General features: G+C 40.2%; 1 long non-coding RNA gene across 2 annotated transcripts; it reads left to right on the top strand.

Moving 5' to 3' along the window:
* The first annotated feature begins 8,007 nt into the window (after nucleotides 1-8,007).
* Nucleotides 8,008-16,498, top strand: LOC138956999 (uncharacterized). 2 transcript variants are annotated; one of them, XR_011452901.1, is made up of 7 exons: nucleotides 8,008-8,482; nucleotides 8,822-8,994; nucleotides 9,639-9,814; nucleotides 10,431-10,637; nucleotides 11,938-12,046; nucleotides 12,983-13,094; nucleotides 15,337-16,498. It is a non-coding gene; the product is annotated as an uncharacterized lncRNA (long non-coding RNA). The 2 variants fall into 2 exon arrangements; XR_011452900.1 differs by having other exon boundaries at nucleotides 8,020-8,482; nucleotides 10,523-10,637.
* The last annotated feature ends 6 nt before the right edge of the window (nucleotides 16,499-16,504 follow it).

Genomic DNA, 16,504 nt, shown 5'->3' on the forward strand with positions numbered 1-16,504 from the left:
CACACACACACACACACACACACACACACACACACACACACACACACACACACACACACATGCGGTCTTATTAGTGCACAGACAAACAATTAGCTTGACTGAATGTGTGGCCGTTTGCTTGGAAGTCACAAGCGCACGTTCCGTCAAGCCAAGTTTTTTCTACGAATTGTTTGTCTGTGCACTTAAAAAAACCGTTTGGTAGATATATGTATGGCTGTAACGTATTGTGTTGTCAATAACCAATGTTCCAACAACTTACCTTTCTTGTTTTTTGATTCATACACAAAAAGAAACAAGTCGCGTAAGGCGAAATTACTACATTTAGTCAAGTAGCTGTCGAACTCACAGAATGAAACTGAACGCAATGCAACGCAGCAAGACCGTATACTCGTAGCATCGTCAGTCCACCGCTCATGGCAAAGGCAGTGAAATTGACAAGAAGAGCGGGGTAGTAGTTGCGCTGAGAAGGATAGCACGCTTTTCTGTACCTCTCTTCGTTTTAACTTTCTGAGCGTGTTTTGAATCCAAACATATCATATCTATATGTTTTTGGAATCAGGAACCGACAAGGAATAAGATGAAATAATAAATCGATTTCGGAAATGAAATTTAATTTTGATCATAATGTTTATATTTTTAATTTTCAGAGATTGTTTTTAATCCAAATATAACATATGTATATGTTTTTGGAATCAGAAAATGACGAAGAATAAGATGAAATTGTTTTTGGATCGTTTAATAAAAAAATAATTTTAATTACAAGTTTCCGATTTTTAATGACCAAACTCACTCATTAGTTTTTAAGCCACCAAGCTGAAATGCAATACCAAACCCCGGCCTTTGTCGAAGATTGCTGGGCCAAAATTTCAATCAATTTAATTGAAAAATGAGGGTGTGACAGTGCCGCCTCAACTTTGACAAAAAGCCGGATATGACGTCATCAAAGGTATTTATCGAAAAAATGAAAAAAACGTCCGGGGATATCATTCCCAGGAACTCTCATGTCATATATTTCATACAGATCTGTCCAGTAGTTTGGTCTGAATCGCTCTACACACACACACACAGACACACACACACACACACACACACACACACACACACACACACACACACCACAACCCTCGTCTCGATTCCCCCCTCTACGTTAAAACATTTAGTCAAAACTTGACTAAATGTAACAAGTCGCGTAAGGCGAAAATACAATATTTAGTCAAGTAGCTGTCGAACTCACAGAATGAAACTGAACGCAACGCAACGCAGCAAGACCGTATACTCGTAGCATCGTCACTCCACCGCCCGTGGCAAAGGCAGTGCCCGTGGAATTGACAAGAAGAGCGGGATATTCGTTGCGCTGAGAAGGATAGCACGCTTTTCTGTACCTCTCTTCGTTTTAACTTTCTGAGCGTGTTTTTAATCCAAACATATCATATCTATATATTTTTGGAATCAGGAACCGACAAGGAATAAGATGAAAGTGTTTTTAAATTGATTTCGAAAAAAAAATTTTGATAATAATTTTTATATATTTAATTTTCAGAGCTTGTTTTTAATCCGAATATAACATATTTATATGTTTTTGGAACCAGCAAATGATGGAGAATAAGATAAACGTAAATTTGGATCGTTTTATAAATTTTTATTTTTTTTTTACAATTTTCAGATTTTTAATGACCAAAGTCATTAATTAATTTTTAAGTCACCAAGCTGAAATGCAATACCGAACCCCGGGCTTCGTCGAAGATTACTTGACCAAAATTTCAACCAATTTGGTTGAAAAATGAGGGCGTGACAGTGCCGCCTCAAATTTCACGAAAAGCCGGATATGACGTCATCAAAGACATTTATCAAAAAAATGAAAAAAACGTTCGGGGATTTCATACCCAGGAACTCTCATGCCAAATTTCATAAAGATCGGTCCAGTAGTTTAGTCTGAATCGCTCTACACACACACACACACAGACAGACAGACAGACAGACAGACACACGCACATACACCACGACCCTCGTTTCGATTCCCCCTCGATGTTAAAATATTTAGTCAAAACTTGACTAAATATAAAAAGGACACGTCCGTCTTGCAATAGGTATGAGTAGGTCTAGTTGGCTTTTCAGTAGGCGGGGATACCAATGATAATTTTGTTTTGTTTTCATTTTTTGACAATTTGAAATCCGTACCTGTCTTTGTCTCCTGGTTGTTCTTCAGGTTAGCCTTAAGGCTGGACTCCAGGCTGTCCACTCTACTGGAAAGCTGCCCCAGAGCGAAACTCACAAGACCGTGGCTGCGTTTCTCTGCAACAATTGCATCCATAGTATAATCGACCTTTCTTGTCGTATAAACTTCTCCCCAAAACCACATCGTTTCAGGATTTTATGTGGGAATGGGAGATAGCTTAGTCAAGAGCGTGCTGGCTTCACATATACAGGGGTCCAAGCACCCAGGAGGTGTCGCCAAGACGTGATAGGGTGACCCAAAAAATGTAATCGATAAACATGCAAATATTTTCTGCTTCTGTTCAACGACTTGCTTCCTATTTGGTATACAGTTTCCCCCGAAAGCTGCGTATGGCTGCCTGAATGGCGGGGTAAAAACGGACATACACGTAAAAATCCACTCGTGCTAAAAACATGAGTGAACGTGGGAGTCTAAGCCCATGAACGAAGAAGAAGAAATGGTGTGAATGTTGTGCTCTTTTGAAAATAATATCCAAATTCAAGAATTGACTCAAAAGTAAGTGGTTTGACATCACGTGGTAGCAACACTCGCCCAATTTAAACTCTCCAGATTATTTGTCTGTATTGAATTTCTTCAGGTCACCGATGGCCTGGGGTGTTTTTGTACACTTGGGCCTTCAGATTCTTCCAAAAGATAAAAGTCTGGAAGGTTTCAATCGGGTGAGAGTTGGTACTGCTTGATGTCGAACCTTCTACTGTTGAGTCGATCAGCAAATGTGGATATAATGTGACCCTCCACCACGGAATGAGTTGCATGTCACCTTTGCATGATTTTCATAATTGTACATTTTCCTAAAGAGTTTGTTATGCTCTATCCAGTGGTGAAAACCGTGTTAGAAAAAAGCGAAAACTGTTCGAGTTATAAGCCTGTGACTAAGGTGACCCTCACACTGTTACCAGACACTCCCCGGACTTATATTAAGCCTAACACAGAACCGCGCGAGGTGACATGCGACTCATTTCGTGGTGGAGGGTCACATATTTTCCAAAGAGCACACAAGTCAGACCTATTGACCTACAAGTTTAAAACGTCGTGATGTAATCATGCTGAAGTTAATGTTTCCCAAATATGAATTATTTTAATCAAGAAATGTAAACGTTTTAAGCATTTCTGTAGGTGGCATTTGTTTGGTTCCCCATGTATAACATCATCCGTACACGTACCAGAAACGTGGCCCAGTTTCACTACGCCTGAAACTGCAACGCGCAGCAGACAATTGATTCAATCGCAGAAAGTCCCTTTGGATAGAAAGCACGTCCAAGCTCATCTCGAATACTTCTCACTGCTGTGTATGTGTACATGCAACGCATGCTGTGCCTGTAACTGCCTTAGGGTTTCATATACTATTTTTTTTGCAAAACTTCGATTCACTCCGACTAAAACGTATGCGGGAATGCCTTCTCTGTTCAGTGCGAATAAGAACTCCCACATACCTCTTAGTTCCGGGAAATAGCCCATACAACTTGGCTTTTGCTTTCCCCACACGCCTTTTCATGATCGTTTACTTCGCCGAGTTGTACATACGGAGACAATTTTAAAAGAAATGCATTTGGCTTCAGTGCGATCGCATTCAAGAATCCATTTAACACGTCGTGTTGGCTATCCCGACACATTGACATTGGCTCACTTAGTGAGGTAAAAGTAATATTTGATAAAGCCAAAATACTTTTTCTGGAACTTTCTATTGAAAGGTGATCGACGCTATCGGCGTAGGTTCTAATCCCGGGTTCGGCGAGGTATTTGTTTCCCAGCGCATACTTTGACTGTCCTCGGTGTGCGCACGATAAAGACCCCGACTTCACACAACACAAGGCATAGTCTATGTTACATACTCACCGGACACAGATGCTGCGTGGGTCAGCGTCAAAACGCCAATGAAGAGGACAAGGCACAGAGCACGTCCATCAGCCATTTTGGGGATTGTTAGTCTAGCTCTCGTCGTGGGCACAGAGATACACGTACTGCGGTCAACCAGGATTTCCATCACCATATATATCAGATTCTTACGTTGCTTCTGGTCGCGTTGTTGTCCAGTGTGAAACCGCTCCCACTTAATTGTTTCGCAATCATATGCTCGTACCTAGTTTTGCATTCGCTCGTACCCTCTTGTATTTGGGCCATTTGACAAAATCTGAACATGGGTTATTCTCCAGAACTGTTTTCCATTTTATGACATGCATTTTCAGTCCTTTAAATAATTATAGTGTATATTAAATCGCAACTAGAATGTATTCTCATTATTTTTTCAGTAATACTCCAGTAAGATGATAATACAGACATGAAAAAAACATAATCAATATGTCTGTCTTTTTGGGGGGTGATAATTGTTAGTGTTAAAATCCATGTCACGACCAAAGTTGATGTTCTTTAAAACCCTTGAACGACGATAAGCAAAATACTGAACGGCGATAAGCAAAATGTGCAAGTATTTCTAATTCTGTATGTGCAGGCCAAAGCTTTGTATGAAACCAGTATTTATCAATCGAATCAATTTGTATGGTTAACATGTCTCAGTTAATTAAAGAAATGTTCAACTTTGTAACATGGTTTCCACTAGAACACAGCTCTGGGGTTTTGTTTTTCTGAAACCAAACAGTGCATGAAACCGCTTTATTGTCTTTGTTTTGATGGGGGGTGTGCGTTTGTTTGCGTGTGCTCATGAAATGAAATATTGTTGATTATCGATACACTTGCAATCGTCGAAGTCACGAACGCAAAAGAAGGAAACACCCCAAGTATTTGGATGACAGAAACAACCAACCAACCAACAATGAACAAACAATTGCAAAATAAAAATCGTGGAGCTCAGGTGTTGGTCGATGAGTATCGGTTGTTCGCATCAAATGCGCACTTCGCTTTCATAAATTCTATCTTAATAAATCAGGGTGTTTGTAGATTTGGCGCTGCACTATCGGTGTCAGATTTGCAATATACCTCTGACTCAGGTTCGATCGGGTCTGTGTACTTATGATTTTGTTATTAATCATTTCGACGCGAAACAACCCAGCTGAAAAAGTACCACACGATGTACTATAGTATACTATAGTAAACTATAGTAAATGTACCCTGTACTATAGTAAACTATAGTAAATGTACCATGTACTCTAGTACATATTGTAGTACATGGTACTTTGTACTATAGTACTGTGTAGTAAATGTACCCTGTACTATAGTACTTTGTGGTACAGTAGAGTACTTTGTACTTTGTACTATGGTACTTTTTAGTGAATGTACCATGTACTACAGTAGTACTATAGTACATAGTACTCTGTACTATGGTACTTTTTATTGAATGTACCCTGTACTACAGTAGTACTATAGTACCTAGTACTTTGTACTATGGTACTTTTTTGTGAATGTACCCTGTACTACAGTAGTACTATAGTACGAAGTACTTTGTACTATGGTACACTGTGGTACTTTGTACTATGGTATTTTGTACTATAGTACAACAGTACATAGTACTGCGGTACAGTATAGTAGTAATAGTATACATGCATTTTGTGTTTTTATTTTTATTGTTTTATTAATATAACTTATCAGCTAAGCATAACAATTTTGTTGTTGAAATTAAGTTGATTAAAAAACATTGTTTTTAAAATTGTGTTTGATATCACCAGTAATTGTGCATGTAAACGTGTTGTGTGTGTTTTTACAAGGTAGTCGTACATATAAGATTTATTATGTTTTGTGCGTGCGTGTGTGTGAATTAAGCCGTTTGTTGGAGATGACATGAGATATTTTCAAACTTGTTAACTGTGCATTTGCAAAATACACGTAGGAATACTTTGTGCTCACACACACACACACCACACACACACACACACAGTCACACTGACACACGCTCGCACGTGCACACACACAAACACGTGGGTACGCACATATTCACTTAGGAGAAAGGACTTTTGTAACGTAAGATGTTTATTTATTTTTTTATTTTTATTTACGAGGATTTATATCGCACACGTATCTCACCACACAAGGCGACTCAAGGCGCATGTTACCTATTAATGTACATAAACTGTATAGTTAGTTTTTTGTAAACAGTTAGCATCAAATGTGAAATTAATATTTCATTAACGTTACCTTGGAACGCTTCTCACAAAAAAGTTTTCAAAAGAGAATTTAACAATTGCTTTAAAAGTTAAAGGATAAGGTTACGATAAGGATAAGATTTTATATAGTCCTGTGAGGTTGCCCTCATGGAAATTCGGGCTGCTTTCTCCATGGGGAAAGCGAGCTGCCATACAGTATACGGCGATACCCACACATTTTGTTTCCTGCATGCGTGTATTCATGTTTCCGAGCCCTGACACTTTCGCTGTGAACTTGGGTTCTTTATCGTGTGCATGCGGCCACCGAGGAGAGTCTGCACGATGTTGACTCTGGGAAATAAATCCCTCGCCGAACGTGGGGATCGAACCTACGCCGATTGCGACAACTGGTTTTGAAGACAGCGCCGCTACCGACTGAGCTATTTCCCGCCCGCCCGAAACGCTTAGTAAAATGGTCTGCAGTGAAATTTTGAAACAATACCTTTTTTATGTTAAATTTAACGTTTGCCAAAATAATTCTTCATGTAGGATCAAGTGCAAAGTTCTTGGTTTGACCTGACGTTGACTGAAGTTTGCTGTGTGTACAATATTGTTTCATTTTAAATAATTTGAGAGAGAGAGAGAGAAAGAGAGAGAGAGAGACAGAGAGAGAGAGAGAGACAGAGAGAGACAGAGAGAGCGTTGTGGCATACAAGCATTACAAACAAGTGTTTTTTCACCCATGCAGAGAGGCTCCCCTATTCTAATCACATCATATACACGGACATTCACACACACACACACACACACACACACACACACACACACACACACACACACACACACACACACACACACACACACACACACACACACACAATATGAGATTTAAAAAAAAAGGTTATAGAATATGTACACATCGAATGCTTAACACAGAGAGAGAGAGAGAGAGAGAGAGAGAGAGAGAGAGAGAGAGAGAGAGAGAGAGAGGGAGAGAGAGGGAGGGAGAGAGAGAGAGAGGATATTATTACGTCAGGATAAAGGTTTTAGGCTTAGCCTCATCTTCCAACCTGTCCTTGCAGGGCCGGACTACCCGGGGGGGGGGGGGGGTATGGGGGTTGCGCAACCCCCCCCCCCCCTAGCCTAAACATGTACCTCACTTATTTAAAACATTTTTTATTATTGTTTATTTTATGCCGTTTCATGCAAGGAGCGACCATTTTCCTATCTCAGAATATGACCTACCCATCAGCTTCAGGGGGCAAAGCCCCCTGACCCCCACAAGGGGCTCTGCCCCTTGACCCCGCCAGGGAGAACATCCCCCTGGACCACCACTGGCAACCCCCCCCCCCCTCTCTCCTCTTTGCCTAGTCCACCCTGCCTTGGAACATATACAGAGAATAATTGTAAACGTAAGCAAAAGACTGCACACCCCCACACACACACGCACGCACACGCACATGCCGCACTCACGCCCACACGCATGCACACACACAAACCGCTGACATTCGCTTACCGAAACACACACACACACACACACACACACACACACACACACACTCACACACACACACATATATATACCCCCACATCCCCCCACACACACATCCCCCATACACACACATACTGCGTAAACTCACACACCGTCACACACACACACACACACACACACACTTGTGTGCGTTGCTTATCCATGCACATGCTAAAATGAACAGAGCAGTACCTAAAAGGAACTGTAACTCATACAATTGAATAGCTAGTAAAAACATTTAAGTTTTGGTTGAGTATATATATACATAAAATATTGGACTAGCAAAGTCATCAAACACAAGACCAAACAAAAACAAAAACAAACTGAGCCGGCTACTTTCGATACGAAGAAAGGGTTAGCATGCGAGAGTTATGTCCCTTTAAAATCGAAGAGGAGACCACTCCGAAGTAAATCAAGGGACAGCACTAGTAACTGATTTTCAACGAACGAACTTCAACTCACAAGAAAGAGTTTGCACCAGGGAGATTGGAAAAAAGCGGGCTACAACATCACGAAAGGAACCCACCAAGAGAGTGTAACCATAATTCAGAGAGCAGAAGATGGATCTGGACTGAGAAGTAAGCCTTCAAGAGTTTTCCACGTAATCGTATCCAGATTCGCTCAGGAGTTATCGAGTGATTTGCAACTGTAACTGCCAAGTCATCGACTATCGAGTGAGGAGTACGTATAATTATTCTTTACAGCTCCCACAACTCTTTTTCACTATCACTGTCACTACCCGTATCCGACTATTTTTGAGATTTGCAAAGTTTATACCATTGTGAGAATCTGAATCTGATACAATTACAGTGACCATTGGGCCGTCTGGTTGGTTTTTTTCTCTTTGAGTTTGAGTTTGATGTTTTTACTTTGAGTTTTACTTGTTTGTTGATTCTATCTGGATCTGGCTGCCCCACGTATAGCGGTGTTCGTGGGGAGTACGTGACAGAAGCGGACTATTTCGTTAACTGTTTACTTGTAAATTCCCATTTTGAAAACATGTATACATGACTTTTTCAGATTAAAAATCTGTCGGCAATGTGGAAAAGAGGTTGAACTGGTAACAGGAACAGTGAGCTGGTTGATCAACTTGATGGCATGGCTGTACCAAATCATTCAATTGGAACGGAACCGACAAAAACACCAATGTTTCCATTCTTCTTTGTGCTGAAAGTTTACACTGACAGGGACAAGTAAGTGACATTTTAAACTCTTGTCTTAAAGTCATATGTACTCAATGACTATACACGCTAATTGCGTTACCAACAGCTGGAGACATGCTAAATTAAGTTCCCTGCAAGATATTGTGGTCTAGGACCCCTTAAATGTTGAGATATTTGAATTTTTATTTTGATCTAGATCGTCCTATTTATAGATTTGCCAACAGAGGGAACGTTGACGCAAGGGAAATAACTCCGTGTCTTTGTTGACATCCTCACTTTTTCAGAGGCTAGAACAATCTGTAATGCATGTATATGGTCCGCGCATGGCGACATATCGTCATTACATGGTCTTATGGTGCGTTTGACATCGATTATGGGCAAACTATAAAAACTATAACACACACACACACACACACACACACACACACACACTGACACACACACACACTGACACACACACACATATTTAAACATCAAGTTTTTCTGTTCACTTTCAGTGATGGACGGCCTATCTGGTGGCCTGTAATTATTCCAGTGTCTTGGGGGCACAAGAGGCAAAACTGTTTGATGTTACTTTTTGTGTTTTTATTTCTGCATGCTTTATTTGGATTACTAGAAAACCTCTTTTTATTCCTTTGTGCAAATCTATTTGACCTTTATTCTTTTACTTTTAGTGAAAAACAAAACTGCCTGAGTTGGTGGGGAAGCTTCTGGACTCCAGGTCAAAAAAAACAGTCGGCAGGGTGATGACAGATGGCTGTACCAATGAGTCATTCAGATAGAAAAGGAAGCAGACACCAAGGATTCCATTCTCTGTGCTGAAATTGTGAAAAGTTGTACTCTTTAACCAGTAAGTAAATTATTAACAACAAATTATAAAATTTCATTTCAAATTTAATGTAATTTGCAATACGGTACTAGCATTAGCTGAATTTGGTATTTATGATCCACTTTTGTGTAATGTTTGCAACACACACACATACATTCAAATATAAACTGCGTCTGAATCAGTGATGGACATTTCTTGTTTGATTCACTGTCTTGGAGTTTGATCAAATTTTCAAACAAATTTTGCTTTTCTTGGGTGTGTGTTTGTTTTTGTTTAGCCCTTAATTGTGATGCACAGACAGACACACACACTTAAAGACACACTCACTTTTAGGACCTTGCTTTTTTCATATTTTCTGTGAATAACCTTTGTGAATCATCAATCAACGGCCTTTTTAAGACACCCAGGGGTCCTTTTTAAGGCCTATTTTTCTCAGATATTTTGAGGTCTAACAAGGGGAGTTCCACTGTATGAGCAAGCCTTAGTTCTATGTTTAAGTATAACAATGGGTGAAGTGCATCTGACTTTATATTTGTCATATCATTTTAAAAGCCCCTAAAAAGTTTTGTTGATCATCATTATAAAAATACAGTCATGAAATTTCTGGCTGGATACTCAGTCCTCTCTTGTGTTACAGATGCTGTGAAGCGACAGGAGGTGCTCCTTCAGCAGATAAGGACAACAACAAAGAGTTTTGTATCACTTTATGGAACTTGTTATATCTTTCAGGGTCCTAAATGGAGGGTTTCACTGGAGCAGTGACTGTTGGACAACAAGTGCAGGGTGTGTTTGGACCTCCTGGATCAACATGTGTGCAGAACTGCTTAGGGCTTGAACTTCATGGGTGTGTGTAGGAAATTTCATATTAGATTTTGATATTAACATATTCCTGTGGTGCTATATAATTTAAATTATATGAGTAAATGAATATGTCTGTATGAATGTACGTATTTGCTGTGTCATTGTGGCATAGATATATAGACCTATAGCAATAACAAGACATACATGCTGTGAATATATGCTTTTATGTTCTCCTTGTACAAATCTGAATTAACTGAAATTTTTCTTAATGGCCAAGCACAGCCAGCTCTTTTCGACCTTTACATAGGGCCACAGTCAGAGATTGTAGAGTACACAGAGACCATTCATACTTCTTTGCGCTAAGGTAGGACTGCAGGTTATGTTTTTATCACGGCTTTGTCAACATACTGTCATTTCTGTCCGGCTGACAGTGCTGCAAACATTCATTGGATTGAAAATGTGTTTGTTATTGTTTGTGAACATCCTTTTTTAAAAGACCTGGAAAAAAGCCCCAGAACAGATTATATAATACATAATAATATGTAATTGAATTTAAATTTTCTTTTCAAATCAGTGTCTTTTTACTCCCGCAGTGGGGCACTGCGGTTATGAAATTAAAGGCCCCTCCTGTTTTTGGAACCGCAGGAGCTTTCTAGTTTGCTGTTAGGTAGATTTTTGGTTCCTCTTTCCTGTCATGCTCTTTTTCTTCATGAATTCTTTTCCTTTTTCTGCCTTCTTGCTCATTCACCTGTATTTTTTCCAAAAATCTCTTCTCTTGCCGCTTGTCTCGCGATTCATGTATAGTTTAATCTGTTAGTGTTCTGATGTAAGTCCAGCAGTAGATAGGTTAAGCCTATTTTAACATACTGGAAACTGGTAATCTTCCAGTAGGTATTAATTTAGTTTTACTAAAGCCTGCTGGGACACAAGTAATGGGTTAGTGCATTTGTAAACAGGAATCGCTTGACAAGTGGCCCCCTTCATCCCCCCCTTCCTCGTCCTGATATGGCTCTGCGTAGTCGGCTGGACGTTAAGCAACAAATAAACAAACAAACAAGTGTCTTTTTACAAACTAGCCTTTGTTATTTTTGTGAGTTTAAGTCAGATATCAACACATACTGAATGCATAGTTCAGTCTTAGAGTGGGAGAATGTTTGAGGCATAAATTGCTTTTGACAACAACAAAAGTTCCCGGTTGAATCGAGAAGCTCCCCCAAAATAATTTTATTACACATGCCTAAAGCCAGCATAGTGCAAGCAGATTTATTTGTGTATGTGCTTGTATGTACAAAGACAGATAATTTGTACAAGTGTTGGCTCTTCATTTTTAATTATTTTTTCAGGATCCTTGGGGGGTTCCACTATATCTGTGACTTTAGGACAACATATCGAGTTCTGGTGGTTTTTTGACCTAATGGATCAACATATGTGCAGACCTGCTGAGTGCTTGAGGTAAATTGGTGCATTTAGATATATATTGTTTTGCCTACCTGAGAGATACCACCCATGTGTCATGATGTGATAAATGAACCATCTCTTCACAGGCGTGTCTATCATGTAAATGAGGTTGGTTCAAACAACATGTCTGTCAGGGATGTCATTTTCCATTGCTTATGCAAAATCTCCGAGACAAACTTCATTCTCAAAACACTCGCGAGAAAATGGCAAGCCCAAACGTGTTACGAGAATGACTTTGCATCTGTGACTTTGTAATCATGAGCAGTGGAATATATAAGGTCCCTGCCAGACCAGCTTGCCATGACCTCAATGATATGCCCATATGTGCGTGTATGGTTTAGTTACTACATGGGTTATCTCTCCGGTACATAGGAATTGAAAACAGAATACTTCATGGCTTGCTGTGTGGCACCAGATTTACACTTACTGCTTTTCAAATATTGAAATATTCACGACGGGCGCATTGTACACGCAAGCACAAGACCAAGTGCGCACGGAAAAGATCCTGTAAACCATGTGGGAGTTCGGTGGGTTATAGAAACACGAAAGTACCCAGCATGCCTCCCCCGAAATTGGCATATGCTGCCTGAATGGCGGCCATACACGTAAAAATCCACATGAGTGAACGTGGGAGTCTTAAGCCCATGAACGAAGAAACAGAAGAAGAAAAAATATTCACTTTTACTTGTGTAAACCCAGTAACACACAGTAGACTATGTAGTGTTCTCTATTTGTATCATTGAAACGCTTCTGTCCCGTCAATCACACTTTAAATTGCCTTATATTTTGGATGACATATGCCACCCCTTTGGTATTCCACTGATAATAGTTTAATGTTTTAGCTAAATAGTTTCAGCTAATCGCTATGGAGTATGCAAACACTGGAATTATATGCGATGAAACACTCAAGCCGCTTTCTCTTGCTTATAGCTGAGAGCAGCACTGTAGCTCAGTGACTGTCGGGTGGAGGATCCAATTCTGCCTGTTTCCGACATAATGGATCAACATGAGTGCAGACCTGCTGAGCGCCTTATCTTCTTGGGTGTGTATAGATGTATATACATTAAAGGCACAGTAAGCCTCCCGTAAACCATCACAGAGCTCCCCGAGCGTCTACATACAGTACAAGCATACTTCCATTTGAACGCTCACCGAACGGGAACATCCTGGCTGCTTTCTGTCGAGCGTGAAACATTTTCAAAGAATTTATTTTCGTGGACTTGGTCCTCTACAACAATGGCGCCTCGTTTTGGTGCTGGACGGCTGTTATGAATATTCAATACCGGAAATCACGCCCGGACAGTAAGCCTCCCGTAAACCATCACAGATACTGTCAGGCTTTTACACACAGTACAAACACCCTTCCATTTGAACGCTCACCAAACGGGAATATCCTAGGTGCCCTACGTAAAGAGCGAGCAATTTTTAAAGAATTAATTTTGCCGATTGAACTCAGGTCAAAAATGAGTTACTTCCCTTCGGGTCTCATTCTATCGATGTAAACTGGCGATAGCCGTGGATCGATGATTATCAGAATGTTTTTGGACCGTGGTGCGTTTTTGCGCTAGACCTAACTTTTAAAATCTAAATAATAAATTGACAGCTTGTCACACAAACATTCTTTAATCATAAAAGAATTCTTTTTTTATCAAGACAAGATCAGTACAATTCGAAGTTGTGAAAGTTTGAAAAAAGAAAAGCCCGGAAGCAGGGTCACGCAAGGGTCGTAGCAGACGGCGGTTTATGCATATACATGTATCACCGTTCCTCTCAACAGTCAAAAACCATCGCTAGAGTTTTTGTGAACCACAGCCGTTTGTTTCGTGCATAAAAACGTGCTATTGTAGATAAGCTCACATGGAGTCGCATTCAAATGACTAACTGACGACTACATTGTGAAACAAGAAGGGCAAAGCCCATACGACTCACATGCTTGACCTTGCCCTTTACATGACCTTGACGTCAAATAACTAAACCTAGCAATGACATCATACACTAAGAACTGCTTTACACATTTTTCCTACCAAAATACATGTGACCTTGACCCAAGGTCAATGTCATCCAAGGTCATGCAACACAAAGCTGTTAATTCAAGACATAGGAAGTACAATGGTGCTTATTGGCTCTTTCTACCATGAGATATGGTCACTTTTAGTGGTTCACTACCTTATTTTGGTCACATTTCATAAGGGTCAAAGTGACCTTGACCTTGATCATATGTGACCAAATGTGTCTCATGATAAAAGCATAACATGTGCCCCAAATAACTTTTAAGTTTGAAACAGTTATCTTCCATAGTTCAGGGTCAAGGTCACTTCAAAATATGTATACAATCCAACTTTGAAGAGCTCCTGTGACCTTGACCTTGAAGCAAGGTAAACCAAACTGGTATCAAAAGATGTGGCTTACTTTGCCCTATATATCATATATAGGTGAGGTATTCAATCTCAAAAACTTCAGAGAAAATGGGAAAAATGAGAAAAATAGCTGTTTTTTAGACAACATTTATGGCCCCTGCGACCTTGACCTTGAAGCAAGGTCAAGATGCTATGTATGTTTTTTGGGGCCTTGTCATCATACACCATCTTGCCAAATTTGGTACTAATAAACTGAATAGTGTCCAAGAAATATCCAACGTTAAAGTTTTCCGGACGTCCGGACGGACGACTCGGGTGAGTACATAGACTCACTTTTGCTTCGCATGTGAGTCAAAAAGGGAAACTGGATCAGACTGGTTCACGATGGCTCAGGGGTAAGATAAACCACGCAAAAATAAATTATTTGAAAATAGTTCGCTCTTTATGGAGGGCACCTAGGATGTTCTCAATCGGTGAGTGTTTAAATGAAAGGGTGTTTGTACTGTAGTCTGTGTGTAAAAGCCTGACCGTATCTGTGATGGTTTACGGGAGGCTTACTGTGCCTTCAATTGTATTCATAAATTCACACACACACACACACACACACACACACACACACACACACACACACACACACACACACACACACACATACTGACAAAGACATTCATGCCTGCACACACGCAAGCACAATCATACACGCACCAGCACGTTTCAAACCCCCACCACCGTCTCAGTCGGTGCAGCTGTTTCGGAGCCTTTAGTCATCATGATACACACAGAGACGGACACAACTTTTAAAAGTTAGATATATATGCACTAAAAGCCACGGCACTTTAAGTTAGGTTTCATTATCATTCTCTTAAAGTTTGGCCCTCTTTGCTTCAGTCTGCATGCTTTCTCAGTCATACTGCTGTGTCATTGCAGGTTTCATTCCATGCTCTGGTGTGGGTGTCATAAGCAAGAGAGCCTCCTGTTCACTTCCAGCAGATGACTGCATGGTGAAGGACCTTGATACCACTTACAGACGTCAAAGCAGCTAGCTAGATGCCATTGGAGAACAACCAAAACTATTCAGCGGGTGCCATCGGCGAACATGAATACAAGTTACAGAACAGGAAAGCAGATATCACTGGCAAAGGGAACCGGACAGCAGCTACAATAAACTTAATCAGATGCCTGTAGCAAATAATCTGGACACCAATCACAAATCAAACAGATGTGGAGGACAGAGAACATTTCATGTGATTATTGCCACATATATAACCCTGTTTTGAAAAAAAGGGACATAACGCCACACTATATACTTTCTGGTTGCATGCTGAAAACTCTCCATTGGACATTTAGTGAGTTTTGACTCACCAGGTCAGGAGAATGTCACTGATGGGGAGCATAATTAGGCTGACTTACAATGGGTAGACAGAATTGAACATTGTTGTTTTCTTGGATGGTTTTCGGGATAGACTTTACAAAGTTAACATACTGCTATGGTTTGATCAATTTCAAACATGACCACATTTGGCATTTTTTCAAAACCACATTTTTGACAAATATCAAGGATGTGTTGCGAAAGCATGTGTTCTTATTTTTCTGAAATGTTTTGAAAGCTAGATTTTTGATACTTTACAGGCTATTGAAGTTGGATGACCTGTAGATGTGACCCATGTAAAATTGACCCTCATAAAATAATAATAATAACAGAGAAATGGTATTATTTTGAATGTGTTTGAAGCAAGATCGTTGTAACTCAATAACCCCCCGCGGGTTAGGGGGAAGAATCTACCCGATGCTCCCCAGCATGTCGTAAGAGGCGACTAACGGATTCTGTTTCTCCTTTTACCCTTGTTAAAGGCATATGTACGCGCTCCCGTGTTTACAAAGTGTAGTTTGCCCATAATCGATGTCAAACGCACCATAAGACCATGTAATGACGATATGTCGCCATGCGCGGACCATATACATGCATTACAGCTTGTTCTAGCCTCTGAAAAAGTGAGGATGTCAACAAAGACGCGGAGTTATTTCCCTTGCGTCAACGTTCCCTCTGTTGGCAAATCTATAAATAGGACGATCTAGATCAAAATAAAAATTCAAA

Source organism: Littorina saxatilis, unplaced genomic scaffold, assembly GCF_037325665.1.
Source record: "Littorina saxatilis isolate snail1 unplaced genomic scaffold, US_GU_Lsax_2.0 scaffold_2325, whole genome shotgun sequence".
Classification (NCBI taxonomy): Eukaryota; Metazoa; Mollusca; class Gastropoda; order Littorinimorpha; family Littorinidae; genus Littorina; species Littorina saxatilis.